The sequence below is a fragment of the Cimex lectularius genome, unplaced genomic scaffold, assembly GCF_000648675.2.
Source record: "Cimex lectularius strain Harlan isolate CLEC.00 unplaced genomic scaffold, Clec_2.1 scaffold59, whole genome shotgun sequence".
Classification (NCBI taxonomy): domain Eukaryota; kingdom Metazoa; phylum Arthropoda; class Insecta; order Hemiptera; family Cimicidae; genus Cimex; species Cimex lectularius.
Window position 1 is genome coordinate 44771 of NW_019392794.1, and position 16841 is coordinate 61611.

Below are 16841 nucleotides of genomic sequence, written 5' to 3' on the forward strand. Positions count from 1 at the left end.
AATTGCTCTAATTTTGAGTGCTTAGTACTTTAAAAAAAGAAGTATAAAGAGAACAGGTTTAATTTAGTCTAATTTTACCGAATTATTAAGTTTCATTTGAAAGAGCTAAATTATTAAACAAAAGCTGGATTTAATGTAAAAATGGATTTTATATTATTATTATTATTTATTACAATTAATTGAGGTTTTTAGTTGAGATGAAAAAAAGGTAATGGCACGAGAGGGATTCGAACCCACGACCTTCGGCTTGGTACGCCGCTGCTCTACCACCTGGGCTATCGTGACCTCGATCCACTCGGACATCAACTCCCCATCTCAACCCCACCTTATGAGTTTTCCCTCCTTTTTCATCTCAACTAAAAACCTTAATTAATTGTAATGTTTAATTGGTCAAGCGGACCACGAAATTAGTGAATTATTATTTATAATTTTAATGTTAATAATTTTAGAAAAAAGTTCTTGAAAGGTGGTTCTTACTGCTACACCCAGCGAGTAGTAGGTCGCTAAACCCCCGTATGATAAAAGTTTATGTACAAAATTGCTGTTATTGATTAATATTTAAAGATATGATGAAGGAGGCTGCCTCGAAAACAAAACGAAAAAACCGTTTTCTTTCTAACTGGCCTCATTCCTGATCGTTTTTTTAATATATAATTACATATAATTAAAGGATGTTTATGAATTATAACGGAGATTTTTTTAATTCTTTACTACCGAGAAAACGTTCTAGGCTAAGTTAACGCTATTTCCACTTCTTAACGGTACTGATAACACTTCTCTGTGAGGATAAGCTTAAAATCCTTCCTTTTGTAACCACTAAATCAAGAAAATTGATCAACCCACTCAACTCTCCAGCAGTCACCGCGTGGTAGACATTATTTCCTCCTCCCTTGAGATGGGACTGTACTGTTCCGGAGCCTTTCTGGCCTGGGTTTGGCACCCGGGCTTGCTGTTCATGCTCAAGGGCATCCTTCCATCCACCTACTGTATCCATCTCGTACTGTACAGTTACCTCACTGACCGATTCTTCCGAGTCATCGAAGGCCATTCCCTCTCTGCAATTTTCCTATCCATGCTGGTGTTCCTCAGGGTAGCGTTTTGGCCCCTACACTATACCAGGTTTTCACAGCTGACATGCCATCTCATCCCGAAACCATCTTTGCATGTGCATACGATACGGCAATTCTCTCTATCAACTCCGACCTTGTCATTTCCACTCGAAACCTCCAACAACAACGCATACTACTGGAGTCTTGGTGTAAAAAGAAAAGAATAAAATTTAACACAGACAAATCCACCCACATTAACTTCACTCTTCGTAAAAAGATCTCCCCCCTGTTTTCTTATATAATATTCCCCTCCCATCTGCGGACAAGGGGCGGTACCTCGGACTGTATACGCCTGACGTGGAATCCTCACACACGACTGAAACGTCAGGAGGTTATGACACGATGTAGAGTTCTAATTTACCTCTCAAAAATAAAATACTGCTTTACAACACCATAGTTAAACCGATTTGGACTTACGGACTGGAAGTGTGGGGTTCAGCCAAACATTCCAACATCCACCGCATTTAAACTGCCCAGTCTTTAATATTACGAAAAATAGTAGATGCTCCATTTTATATTTCGAACCAAACTACACATACAGTTTTAAACATCCCTTTCGTACAAGATGAAATACGTTACCGTAAATTTCATAAAAACCTCCCAATTAACTTAAATCAGCACATCAGAAGCATCCCGACGAATCCCTTCAAACCCTCCCCGCCAACTGAAGAGACAAGCCCCGAGATCTCCTAGGAAGTGATGGTGATATCAGTGAAAGTGATAATGACCCACGTATCAATTAAACAAACAATATTATTGTAACACTGGAGTAATGCCAATTGGTGTTTTCTCCACTCTTGATTTTAATTTTGTTTATATTGCCTTGTTCACTGTTACTTGTTACCTACTTTAAGGTAGTTGTAATGTACTACAAATTTAAAAAAATATTATTATTGTAGTATTTATTTCAAAAAATGTAGTGCTGGGGCGTTGGTGGCAGAGTTAGGCAAAATCTAACTAATTCAATCATGATTAAACTTCAATCAAAATTCTTAATCATGATTGAATTAGTTTGATTTTGCCCAACAATGACCAACTTACCAAAATCCAACCGAATCCGGATCAAAATTTTGAGATGAGAGTCGTGCTCAAGGCCAACCTTCAAAAATTGTTATCATAAACGAAAACCAAAGTTACATAATTAATCTACATGTCTATTTTATTACAATCAAGACCCCTAGATGGTGTATTTTCCAAATAATGTAGAAATCTCTCCTTTTAAGTGGAATACATTTTAAATCAAAGAAATATTTTTTCCATTGATCGGTTATGTAAACATATTTACTTTTCAAAGCGTAGCTTGTTCTAGGATTTTTTATTATTATTATCATTATCATTATTTTTTGGCTTTTCATAACGACGGAGTTTTACTTATAATTGGAAGATTGATTTTTGTTAAATAAGGTGTTGAAGGATTTTCGTTTTGATGAAGTAAATTTCTGTTAGAAAATTTTTTAAAAGTGATGAAGAGTATTTTTCATTTTTTGAGCTCCCATTTGAACATGATTTATCGAAATTTAGTCATGACTAACTATATTGTGACTAAATTAGTCATGCCTCGTATTTAATTACTAGTCATGACTAATTTAGCCATCAATCACATATGGCGACTAAATTAGTCATGCCTCGTATTTAATTACTAGTCATGACTAATTTAGCCATCAATCACATATGGCGACTAATGACTAAATTCATTAATGACTAAAATCGTCCCGGGTTCGAATCCGACATACTTACCAATGGGTTTGTACTTATTTACAAACCTCTGCTGTTGCGAATCCTCGTAAAAAAATAACATAATTGTTAAGTTTAAATAAACGAAGATAGTTTTTCCACATAATAATATTTTTAATCCAAAGTGAAATAACTAGAACTTTAAACTTATATTCTGATTTAATTTTAATAGAAAACACTATGACCTCATAGAACATAAAATCACAATTCGAAAACACCCGTTCAAAATAAAGTACTGCATAAACAATGCGAAAAAAATGATGATACATTTTATACTAAGAAAGAAAAAGTGTTTGTTACGGCTCAAAATAGCTATATACAGCTCTGGCATAAAACATACTAGAACTACATTTCGAAATCATCATTGTCAAACGGAAAAGTCTTATTGGGGAATTACTAATATAAAACCAAGAAGTAGGTCAGGAGCGGTTGTCTCATGATTAAATTTCTAACCCTGACATTATCCGGATCCGAAGGGTTGAAACCGAGCTGGGGGATCGCTGGATGGGCTGATTGAACAGAAATGGCACATCCTGAATTTTCTAAATTCCCAGTTCCGACTTGTTTTATTGGAGGAGGATAATTTTCCCCCTCCTATGAGAATATTAATGAATACTGAGGTTGCTTAAAATTGGTTGAATTTCATACACAGAAGATGTGGTCAGTTTTGTTACAATTGTAGGATTTATACATAATCCATTTATATGTTTAATGGCCATAATTGACCGTATTCATTATTTTAATTATATTTTTTATCTAAGGTCTTTGTTGAGATGAAAAAGTTAGTGTGAGGAGCGGAATTCGAACCTACGACCTTCAGCGAGTTTATGTAATATTAAAAACGAAGAAATTGCATTCTATGCTAGTAGATGTTTTTAAATCGTATTTTATTTATAATTTGTGCTTCTACTTAACAGCAATTTTTACGTACATCATTGTAAATATAATTTCCTTCTTATAAAACTATAATTTTTATGCTTTGGGGGGCGTCGGTGGCCGCAACGGTTTAAGCGTTGACACGGCGCTCATCAATGTAAGGTAAAGGTCCCGGGTTCGAATCCAGCGACCCGGCATTCGAAACCGACATTTTTCAAAAAGTCAGCACCCTGAGGGTTGATGTAATCTCTGCTGCAAACCCTCGTAAAAAATGTTATGCTTTGTCTCAAATCTCGTCTGCATTGATATTTGGAAACAAGCACAACAACGGGAAAACCATTTTCGTAATGTAATACAATTTAAAAAATAGAAAAAAAAGTTTATAAAATATTTATTATTGATTTGTTTAAACCAATAATATTTATAGGCTGTAATGATATTAACATCAGTTAAATAATTACATTTTTGTTCTATTTGGTTAAACATACAAAATTTTGTTTTAGTAGTTTTCAGATTGTTTTCATGGTCTTAATTGATTTTAATTTTTAATTTGTTAAATAGATCAGTTAGTGTGTACGTTTCTTTCCCTATGTAGGTGTGATCGATTTATTGTCTGATTTGTGGTGTTAATTTGCTGAAATCCGAAGGAAAAAATCTTTATATCAATTACTCCATAGAATGGGGTATGGAAAAATCTTACAATTTAATGGTATAGTATATTTGGTTTTAATTTCATAGCAAAGTAAGATTTTCATGTCAAAGATCAAGCCAACCCACCCACACCATATTTCACTACCTTATTTATAAAAGAGTCACACAGACTCAACACTGGGCCTCTTTCAGACAAGGCGGTTTGGTTGATTCAACAAAGTTGCCCGGTTGACTCTCAGCCGTGTGAAGACGGTTTCACACCAGGAAACTTATGGAATCAACTTCTCTTCCCAACGGGAGGTCAGTAGATGTTAGAACCTGAGGAAGAAGGAGCAATTCTTGTGCTTGCTCTTTTGCAAAAATAGAAGCAAACAAGGAGAAAACCAGTAAAGAAAAGTGTGGTTTTATCCGTTGTTATAAAATTGGGAAACCGGCGCTTTCTCTCAAATAGTGTTGTGTTACTTCCCTCCAAGTTTCGCTTCTTTTACTGTACTCCTCACACCTCATGTCCCATATCACGGGACTAATACGAATATCTTCAATGAACTGCTCCACATTGAAACTTGCAATTGTAACGCTTTCTATGGTGAAGTAAGTTGGCTCAACTAGGCGACTGTAGGATGATTGCCAAGCAGAGTCTTTTGAGTTGAGTCAACCAGTGCGGATGAGAAGGTGAGTGGCAAATGTGCCTGCTGGCCACCCCCCTTGGGCGGACGAGTTGACCCCGTGTGAAAGGGTTGGGGCTATTCCCAAACATTTTGCTACCACGTTACACTCCTTGACATCCGTCCGTTCAACTAGTTGCCTCGTCTGAAAGAGGCCTAAATGCCGAAAGGCATTTGATAGACCAACATAGCGATGATAGGCAGACAAAAAAGATGGAACGACCAAATTGATGTGTGATTTGGCTTGCAATGTTTAGCGAGATTTCAGCTTGATTGCAGCTGGGTGTTGAATCTGTAGTTGGTCATTTTGATCTGTCTAACGAGCTTCGGCTTCTCGCTATCTTTAGTGATTGTTGTTTAATCGACCCCGTTTTGTATGTTGGATCTTTATAAGTTAATGAGTTGATCTTGAGTTCAAGTTTTTTTTAGTTCGTGGTGGTTTTTACGACATGGGCCGCTTAGTTGTGCGTTGTTGCTTCTAATTTTCCTATATGTACGTTGTGTGTGACTTATTTTTCACCCTGTCTTTCCGATGTATTTTTCACCGTACTGGCAAGTCATACGTTTTGGTTTAGTTTATTAGGCTTGTTGATGATTTGTCTTACAATTAATAGTTTTCCAATTGACTCTATTCAGTACAGATTTTATGTCTAATTATTTAAACATACTAGCAGCACGTTTGTTCTCTGTTCCATTCATTTTGGTTTGTGTAGTGTTTTTTCTTATTCGGTACGTATCTTTTGGTTATTATTTTGTTGGTTGCATTTGTGCTGTAGACGCGTTATTTTTGTGTGTTTTTATTGATATAATTTCGTTTGGTATTTCACTTTGGATAGTGATATAGATTTTAATTTTAATTTTTTGGATAGTTGGAGTTGGTGATGGTTGTTTGAATCAGTTTTAGTCATATCAGTTGCCATTGATTTTCTGTATATATGCTTATTTCAAATTGTAGTTTGTGGTCAAGTTTTATAACTAGTAAATTATAGGTTTTTATAACTAGTACGTTTATACTGTTCTTATGTTCAAGTCGTGTAGCTTTTGTTATTGAGCTATGTATATATGTGTAATGCTAAGCTTTGCCATTATTTTCTTCGAAATTTGACAAAAACATTTCCAAAATTGTTGCTGAAATAGGATTGCTCATTCCTAGCTGTACTTTTAGGTGTGAAAATTGATTGATAAAAAAGAACCATCTGTGAAGATGGCGAGAAGCCGAAACTCGCCTAACTCACCAAATCAGCGAGGAATGGCCTTCCAAAAGACAGCAAAGGACCAAATTATATGAAATCCATTTATGTTTAAGTGGTCAATTGACCAAGTTACATCTTTCAATTAATTATTCTTTTTATGTAAGGTCTTGGTTGAGATAAAAAATTCAGTATCACGAGAGGGATTCGAACCCACGACCTTCGGCTAAATACGCCACCGCTCTACCACTTGAGCTATCATGACAAGTGGTAGAGCAGCGGCATATTTAGCCGAAGTCGTATTATTATTAGATTTTTATTTCAGTTGTACACCATTGTACAAAAAGAAGCATATATATACATCATGGTAACAGAAACGTTTATTTTATAAAATGGGTTTTTATTTCGTATAATATTATTGTTAATTTTCAATTGGCACAAAATTCTCTTATTATTTTAAAAATTTAATAGGTACTCATTTATCAAACAAAGATGATGTTCCAAGTAACTTATTTTGTAATATTAATCTATATTCAATTAATTATTCTTTTTATACAAGGTCTTGGTTGAAATAAAAAAGTCAGTGTCAGGAGCAGGATTCGAACCCACGACCTTCAGCTAAATACGCCGCTGCTCTACCACTTGAGCTATCGTGACTTCGATCCTCTCGGACACCAACTGTCCATCTCAATCTAAAACTGTTCGAATTTTCCCTCCTTTTTGCCATTTTTCAAATGTCCTGTAATCAGGATTCGATTATCAGCTACTTATGGAGTACTTTAGCAAATCAGCGACTTTAGTAAATAATATTACCTATTTCCGTTTTCACGTTGACGTTGATGATGAAAAATATATGAAGCGAACGCCGGAACGACTTCCTTTTTTTTGTCTCAGTAGCCAAAGACTTTACTCATGTGACCTATCGATTTTCCTTTCCTATTAGCATGTTTGAAAGGTTTGGTTTTTGAATAACATCGATTTTGACGAAGTCTTTTTAAACGTTAGTTTATCCATATTAATATATTACTGGATTTTGTGGTTGATTTGTTTACAAGAGTACAAGTACAAGAAACGCCTCATCTAGATAGAAATCAAATGGATCAGCCTTATCTCTTATTAAGATTTAACAACCCGAGGCCTCCCTGATTAAGTCAAACCTTGCGCTTATTTACTTCTGCTTAAACGGAATCTCATACGTTCAAAATTAGCGAGTATGTACCCAGGGTTAGTTTCATCCGTTCGGAATAACCGAGAGTACTGTAATTTACCATCTTGACAGCTCATTTGTAAAGGCACAAACGAGTCAGAAGAAAATCTCTTTTGTACGGGTTATACGTTTGAAATTGATGGGAGTAATTCATCTTCATCAATTTTAGAAACGACCACATGCCTTTTAATTTAATAAGTGATGTTTTATTAATCATTAATCATTTATATGTGTATTTCAGCGTAATTTAAAGAATGTATTTAAGAATGAGGAGAGTGTGGCTTTTGATCTATGAACTGCACATTGGGTGCTGATATTTTTTTTGCCTTAGTGGGCCTAGCGTAGCTATTTGCTATGCGATCAATCTAGTGCTGAATTGACCTAGCTGAATTGAAAGCATCAAATGCTGGATTTGCCGCGAGAAGTGATAGGCTCAACTCTGGACATATGTGTTATTACATGCATCTGCAGATTTGAGTTTATATAAATCGATTCAATCCAATCATCCAATTTTCTAAAGGCTTATCGAGAAGGGGGTTAGTAAGTTCAAGGAGAATCATCTGGGAGGTAGGAAAAATATTTTAAGGCGCCATAAATTGGGCAAATCAAAAATAAAGGTGATGATTCTCCTTCTTCTTGAGAACATGAACAATTGAGCATGAGGTTTGAGGATCGACGATGTGTTTTATGCGAGGTGTTCAGTGACCGTTACTTGACGATTATTTGAAGGTCGTGAGATGCGATCTGGTGTGACGTAGGTTTTAGAAAAACATTTTCTTTATCTTGCTAACGTTTCGATCTTTATTGAGATCATCTTCAGGGCTCAAAGTGTTCACTTTCCGTGTAGATGTGTCATTCTTGTGTGTCGTGTTGAGAGTGTCCATGTAATAACGCAGGGCGGGTGACCAGGACCCGAGGGGTTAAAAGCCTAGGTAGGCCCGTACCCATCACTAAAAGGTCCGGGACCTGGTCGGCTCACGAGTCCTGCATAAATCTTTTGGACCTATTTACAAACCCCATGATTTTGGACCATTTTATCTTGGGGAGTGTTTTGGTTATGTCCTCTCCTTCGAAAGTTTCAAATCTTTCCCTAGCATACCTATCACATTCTGCAAGGTAGTGTCGATCCGTTTCTTCCTTTGTTTCACAGAAGATGCAAAAGGGGTCTGGTAGAGTACCCATTATGAAGAGGTGTCTTCTCAAGGGGCAATGGCCCGTTAGGATACCTATCAGCCTCCTAATTCCCTTCCTAGAGTTAGAGAATAACCATTTCGTTCCTTTTGGTTTGATTTCCTTCAGAAACTCCTTCGATTGCCTGTGTCCGGGGGACATATTCCATTCTTTAAGGAATTGTTTCATGCCCCAGCAACTAACACTCTCTTTCGCTGTGCTTATAGAATGAGGTAATACCGGTTGTGGCACGACAAACGCAATATTTGATCCTTCTTTGGCCAGGCTGTCCGCCTCTTCATTACCATAGTGCCCCTTATGAGCAGGTATCCATATGAGGGTTACCCTATTCTCGTCCCTAGTAGTTATCCTATTGAGCAGGTATCCATATGAGGGTTACCCTATTCTCGTCCCTAGTAGTTATCCTATTGAGCAGGTATCCATATGAGGGTTACCCTATTCTCGTCCCTAGTAGTTATCCTATTGAGCAGGTATCCATATGAGGGTTACCCTATTCTCGTCCCTAGTAGTTATCCTATTGATAAGTTCAACGGTTTCCTCTACCAGCCTAGATGTAGATAACTCTTTTTGTAATGACTTAAGACTGGCCTGAGTGTCGGAAAAAAATCTAATATCTTTTCCCTTAGTATTATTATCCATAAGTGTTCTACAGCAAACATTGATGGCCCAGACCTCAGCCTGAAAGACTGAGGTGTTATTACCAAGAGGGGAGGAGATGCTGATTCCTAATTTGGGTATATATATACCAGCACCGCTTCCCTTGTCCTTATGAGTGAGCCATCGGTGAAGCAATCTATGCTATTATGGTCATCATCCGCATTATAGTTATAATCACATGGAGTAACTACCTGAAAGTGTTTTTTCCCCAAAGGTGTTTTAACCTTTTTGTCGCTAACACTTATTAGTTGGTTATTAACCTTACTCAGTAAATGTAGCCCTGAAGATGATCTCAATAAAGATCGAAACGTTGGCAAGATAAAGAAAATGTTTTTCTTAACCCTACCTCGCACCAGACCCCGTTGCATATGGCTATATTATTTCGTTGTTATAACCTGTCTGATTAATCAACTTACCATGTTTTTTCGTAAACGTATGTAGTGCACACCCAGATCCAAATTGTTAATCATTCTGAAATTAAGATTATAATTCAAATTGAGCGCAGAATGAACTATAGGCGATTTGAGTATTTTCTGACTAAATATTTACATACTGAAATTTACCGACAGGGACTATTATGTGAAATAATTTGTTACATAAAATAACTTAAAAACACGTTAAGCTGCCATTACACAGTAATATATGTAATTATTTATTCATTATTTATTTACATATAATGGAGGGCAGAGTCATGCCAAGAAAGTGATTATTATATTTATGACATTTCTAACACTAGCAAAATAAAATGTTTTTCTGATTTGACGATCATTCTCTTAAAAATATGTCATTTCTGGGTATTTATTATACCATTATCTTTTATTACTTAAACTTAAAATATCTTTGGCGATACTGGGGTGGAAAGTATATATGAAAATATTAGATTTGGCTTGGAAGAGGTAGGAAATTCAAAATGCCCTATAAGTTTTATATTTTTAATTCAATATTCGATGTCATTCTTCAAACCACCATCTTTCTACTGTGCGTTGTTTTTCCAGTAATTTATACTCAAAACTGCCCAAAAACAGCAAAAACTATATTAAAACATGTAGTCACACTATTTCGTAACAGTTTTAACCAGTCATTTCGTCCTACGGTTTATTTGCGCCTTGAGATTGTGAGAGGCAGCCTTGTTAGTGTTGTGGAAATTTTATGTCCAAACATCTGGAGTGTTTTTGATTAAATGTGTAAAGTTTAGCTATTATTAAAAGGAATCCTTTTGCCCCTACTTTACTACATCCTGCAAGTCATGTCGTAAAACTGTTATTAATTTACTCGCAAGCAAATTATTTTCATCACACGATGATTCGTGAATGGTGAATCCCTTTGGAACTGGCGTATCGCTTTACATCATCTGACCATTTTTCAGTGTCACTCTGACGGAACTGTCCCAACTTTCTTTCTTGTAATCAAAAGTGTTCAATTTTATCATAGTTTCATGTTTTTATTATTTTATTATTATTATTATTTTGTAGTTGAGACGTGACATATCGGTAAAGAATTGAGCATTTTTTTAACAGTAAAAATTGGAGAAACTTTGATGTCGTACATAATGCGTATTCACGATGTTAATCCGAATAGAGAAATGACCAGTAAGATCGTGAACACCACCTTCTTTTCTTAGCATATTAAACGTTAATTTTTCCCTAATGCTGCGCGTAGCAATTGGTAAAACCAAAAATAAAGATATCAGTCCTTCAAGGCTTGTTATGGTTTTGTCTTTGTTAAATTGTAAGATGCCAGAAGTTAATAAAAAAGGAAAATTAATCAACTCTTTCATTCAAAATGCTATCTATGCACTCGAAAAATACTAACAAATGGCCCGTATTAATTTTTGCCGATATACCTAACCTTTATCCTAAGGTCTAACAGCTTACAACTTATTAGATATGGGTTGTATCTATTATAAATGAGAGTATAAGTACAGATCAGAAATTAATAAAAGAAATGTATTGGTATGTATGGTATAAACAGCTGTTAAATTCATGGCTGCCATGTTGGTTACCTACGCCCTGGCGGATAGCAATGTGACTACATGTTCGACCTAACATCTAACATTGGCCCTGGCCTGTTAGATCGAGCAATTAGCCGATGCTTACAAGTCTACGTTATCATTTTTTGTTTATCTAACAGGTCCAAACAGATTTAACAGGGTTAACACAAAGATCGTGAATACCCCTATAATAGTATAAAAATATTGATAAATACTAGATATTTTTCAATGATAAATCATTCATACTTTAATGTATAATTTTATAAATTATTTATTTCTCTTTAAAGACTTTGAAAATTTCCACGGGCCGAAGCTATAATAAAATGTCAGTCATTTTCAATGTTTTTAAAATTTTACAATTTTATTAAACAATCAACATCGACTTTATTTTTTTTAAAATTATGTACTTCGATTGATTACTTTATTATCTAAGTTTAGAACGAATTAGCTCACGACCTTTTAAAAGGGAGGTTAGAAAAAAAATATTTAACGCAAAAGGTCAAGTAGGGCTGAATACTAAGCGAAAGCTTTGAAGGGGGTGGGGCCCCGTTCGAATCGGTGCTGTCGTTTTCTTTTATCTTCGGTAAGTAATCAGATTTTAAAGAATGGAGAAATTATAATCGCAGAAAAACGCACAGACAAGCTCTCTGTCTATAAAATACCGCAATATTTGAAATTCGGTGTTATATTGATTAGAAAATAATGTGTTCTTGAGAGTTTATTGGCCATGATATTTCTAAATTCTTTAAATTTTTTTTTCGCTTTTTCCAGTTTCTCTCAAGCAAGTAAACATGAATTCTTCCAACACCTGTTATCTAGATTACATTAGATTAGAAAACGGATCGACCTCTTTACGACCTGCGCATTGCGACCAATATTGGTCCATTGTACACCTCCATTGTTGTTTAACGCTCATCATTAAGCTTAAGGCTTTCTACCAGATCTCAAACCCTTTTCAAGGACTCCCGTGTGGATCCTTCAGGCCCGGGCTTTTTCTCTCCAGTTGTAGGAATCTCCTCAACCTTTACAAGTTCTAGTTCCACAGACGGATGTGTTCCTCTGTTTCTTCTTCTTCCTAACAATTTGTACACAAGTTTGTTTCTGCTGCTCCGAGTCTATACATATGCCTTTGAAGTCTGTAGTGTTCAGTTAACAGTCCGATTATTATTCTACTCCTTACGCGTCCTAAATTTAGTAGTTCCGATGGTTCTTAGAGAAGTATATCTTCCAAGTGAAATTATTGGCAGTTCGGTATGCCGCAAAGCACTAAGTAGGGAAAAGCACTAGGCCAGTCAGGTATGAACTAAACCATATCCCTAATGAATATACAGTAGAAGTGACAAATAGATTTAAGGAATTAGACTTGATAGACAGAGTACCTGAGGAATTATGGACAGAGGTTCGCAACATTGTACAAGAGGTAGCAACTAAAACCATCCCAAAGAAAAAGAAGTGCAAGAAAGCAAAATGGCTATCTGAGGAAGCTCTACAAATAGTGGAAGAAAGAAGGGAAGCAAAAGGCAAGGGAGAAAGAGAAAGATACAGCCAATTGAATGCAGAATTCCAGAGAATAGCTAGAAGAGATAAGAATGCCTTCTTAAATGAACAGTGCAAACAAATAGAAGAAAACAATAGAATAGGGAAGACCAGAGATCTCTTCAAAAATATTGGAGATATTAAGGGAACGTTTCATGCGAAGATGGGCATGATAAAGGACCAAAACGGCAGGGACCTAACGGAGGCAGAAGACATAAAGAAGAGGTGGCAAAACTATACAGAAGAACTATACAAGAACAAGCTTAATATCCCTGATAACCTGAATGTGGAGCTCACTGACCTGGAGCCAGACATCCTGGAATGTGAAGTCAAATGGGCCTTAGGAAGTCTAAGCAACAACAAAGCTAGTGGAGGTGACAGTATTCCAGCTGAACTATTCAAAATCTTAAAAGACGATGCAGTAAAAGTGCTACACTCAATATGCCAGCAAATTTGGAAAACGCAGCAGTGGCCACAGGATTGGAAAAGGTCAGTTTACATTCCAATTCCAAAGAAGGGCAATGCCAAAGAATGTTCAAACTACCGCACCATTGCTAGCAGACTTATGCTGAAAATCCTACATGCTAGGCTCCAACAATATGTAGACCGAGAACTGCCAGAAGTTCAAGCAGGATTTCGAAGAGGCAGAGGAACCAGAGATCAAATTGCCAACATACGCTGGATCATGGAAAAAGCTAGGGAGTTCCAGAAAAACATCTACTTCTGCTTCATTGACTATGCTAAAGCCTTTGACTGTGTGGACCATAACAAACTGTGGCAAGTTCTTAAAGAGATGGGAATACCAGACCATCTTATTTGTCTCCTGAGAAACTTATATGTCGGTCAGGAAGCGACAGTGAGAACTGGACATGGAATCACTGACTGGTTCAAAATCGAGAAGGGAGTTCGACAAGGCTGCGTACTGTCTCCTTGCCTTTTTAACTTATACGCAGAGCACATCATGAGAAAGGCAGGACTGGATGAGTCAGAAACTGGAATTAAGATTGCAGGGAGAAATATCAACAACCTTAGATATGCAGATGATACCACTCTAGTGGCGGAAAGTGAAGAGGAACTAAAGAGCCTCTTGATGCGGGTGAAGGAGGAGAGTGCAAAAGTTGGCTTGAAGCTGAACATTAAGAAAACTAAGATCATGGCATCTGGCCCTCTCAATTCCTGGCAAATAGATGGGGAAGAAATGGAAGTAGTGACAGACTTTATTTTCTTGGGCTCCAAGATCACCGCAGATTGGGACTGCAGCCAAGAAATTAAAAGACGCTTGCTCCTAGGGAGGAACGCTATGACAAATCTAGACAGCATACTCAAAAGCAGAGACATCACCCTGCCAACAAAAGTGCGTATAGTCAAGGCGATGGTTTTCCCAGTTGCAATGTATGGCTGTGAAAGCTGGACTATTAGAAAGGCTGGACGCTAAAGAATTGAAGCCTTGGAACTCTGGTGCTGGAGAAGACTTCTGCGAGTCCCTTGGACCGCAAGGCGATCAAACCGGTCAATCCTGGAGGAGATCAACCCTGACTGCTCTCTAGAAGGCCAAATCCTGAAAATGAAACTTAAATACTTTGGCCACCAAATGAGAAGAAATGACTCACTGGAGAAGAGCCTAATGCTGGGTAAGATTGAGGGCAAAAGAAGAAGGGGGCGACAGAGAATGAGGTGGATGGACGGAGTCACTGAAGCAGTCGGTGTGAGCTTAACTGGACTTTGGAAGATGGTGGAGGGCAGGAAGGCCTGGAGGAGCATTGTACATGGGGTCGCGATGGGTCGGACACGACTTCGCAACTAACAACAACAATGCCGCAAAAGGGTTCAGGACCTACAGGTGTCCTCATGGAAATTTCTTTGACCAATTTACAGGCCTGTTCGTTGTCCCTCTGCCTTGTGTGCACTGCTACTATGACAAGGGTAATTTTCTTGTTTTTCCAAATGTCCGACCGGGCCCAATGTCAAACCACTCTGGAGTTTAGTACCGATGCGGAATGGTCCTCCGTGTCGCCAGGCTGTCCGAAAAAATATTTTTCTGCTAACGATACCTTTCAGTTTCCTTGGCACAATGTTCCATAGCCACAGTCTTCGTTTGAAAGGTGGTGGCAGATTGCTCAAGGCTTATACGAATTGAAACCATCAAATCTGAATTTAGGGGCCCATATCATCAGCAGGCATCCCCAGAACATTTTCTGTTTAAAGTTCATCTCGAAGCGTTAATTGCTCCTTATATGAGAAGAATACTGGAGCCTGTCCCTGCACTCGTTTATGGATCGTGGCTCTGGCCTCTTATTTAATAAATATACTTGTTAATAGTAGATGCAGAGGACTTCCAGGGTGGAAATTAATTGCCCCAGAAATTCTCAAACACGCTAGTTCTGAGCAAGGATCCTGACCTTCCTTAGCTGTAATGTCTCCTTAAATAACCGCTATGTACAATACGTCCAAAGGGACATCTGGCCAAAGACCGTTGCCTTGCGATTTCGAGAACTACTCGACTGTTCTGGTTTTCGGTTTAAATTATTTAAATTGGGCCTAAAACGCAACGTAAAATGCTTCCATTTTCAAGCTTCTTGAAGCTTACAAAGTACAATGTCGATACCGTGTGGAAAGTGCAGATTTAAAAGCTAGTCGTGAATAATAGATCAAAATACTGGACGAAAAAATTGTGGATACCTTTTTTCCTTTACTCTACATTTCCTAATAACAATTTGAAGGACTGCTCTCTTTCTAGAAAGTAGCTTTGAGAGAAGTGAACTAGATTTTGAGAGTACTTTTTATCTCTTCGTTATCGTAAGTTAAACTGGAATGTGAGGTGTTTAGTAACAGTTAGCCGATTATTATTTGTAGATCGTGAAATGCAGTCTGGTGTGACATAGGTTTTAGAAAAACATTTTCTTTATCGTGCTAACGTTTCGATCTTTATTGAGATCATCTTCAGTGCTCGACGTGTTTGTTTTCTGTGTAGATGTGTCATTCTTGGGTGTCGTGTTGAGAGTTTCTCTCCCGACTTCCTACCCCACCCGTTCAAAATTCAACGTATATAAATACAAAACAGCAATATCTCACTGGCACTCTCAACACGACACACAAGAATGACACATCTATACAGAAAACAAACACTTTGAGCCCTGAAGATGAGCTCAATAAAGATCGAAACGTTGGTACGATAAAGAAATTTGTTTTCTAAAATCTACGTCACACCAGACCACATCTCACCATCTCCAAAAATCATTAAACTGGAATGTTCTGTTTCATTTTTTGTAATTATTTTATTACAATGTACTATGGTAAAATGTTGACGTGTCCACAGAATGTATTGATAGGAAGTAAAAGAAAAACGACATATATCCAAAAAAATAAAAATAAGTACAGATTATATGTCGGTACCAAATTAAAAAAAAGAGGGAAAAAGGAAAAAGATGGCATAAATTTGATCAAACGCCTGTAACCCGGCCCGGGAATGGATTAAAGGGCACGTCGCACTGGAGGCTTCAAGCCTTTGAATTCAGCTAATTACGACGGAGTAAATGTACTTTTAGGTCGGAAAATGTCAAGCTAAATTGAGAGTAATCAGAAAAAAATTGCGATATAGGATTTTCAATACTTCTGGCACATTAAATTTTCATATTTGCAAAATAACATAAACGATTATCGGTTTAGTGAAAAATATTCAGGGATGATTAATTATAACCGAAAGACTTCGGAGAGGAATATTTTTTTTTTATCAACCCACGAAAAAATTTCCCAAGTCGATGAACCTGAAAATTAAGGGAGTCCTTTTGCATCTCGACGGACTATTTTAGGCTTTAATTAAACCTTTCTGGGAGACAAGTTTGTCATCAATTAATACATCGGCGCCTTGACTTTGATAGAATTTACCCTGTCAGCCCTTTACACTGGAACATGTTATAAATAAATAAATTTTGTTTACCCATTGGCACTAGTCAAATTACGGCCCGGTTTGATAAAAAAAAAAAACGTTCAAACAACTTTATTCGATCATTGAAGATAGGGCGCAATCTGATTGGT

The 16841-nt window shown here is 37.0% G+C and overlaps 1 non-coding gene across 1 annotated transcript; it reads right to left on the reverse strand.

The window, feature by feature from the left end:
* Positions 1 to 212: 212 nt before the first annotated feature.
* Trnag-acc lies at positions 213 to 285 on the reverse strand. Its single transcript has one exon. It is a non-coding gene; the product is annotated as a tRNA-Gly (tRNA).
* Between the last annotated feature and the right edge of the window lie 16556 nt (positions 286 to 16841).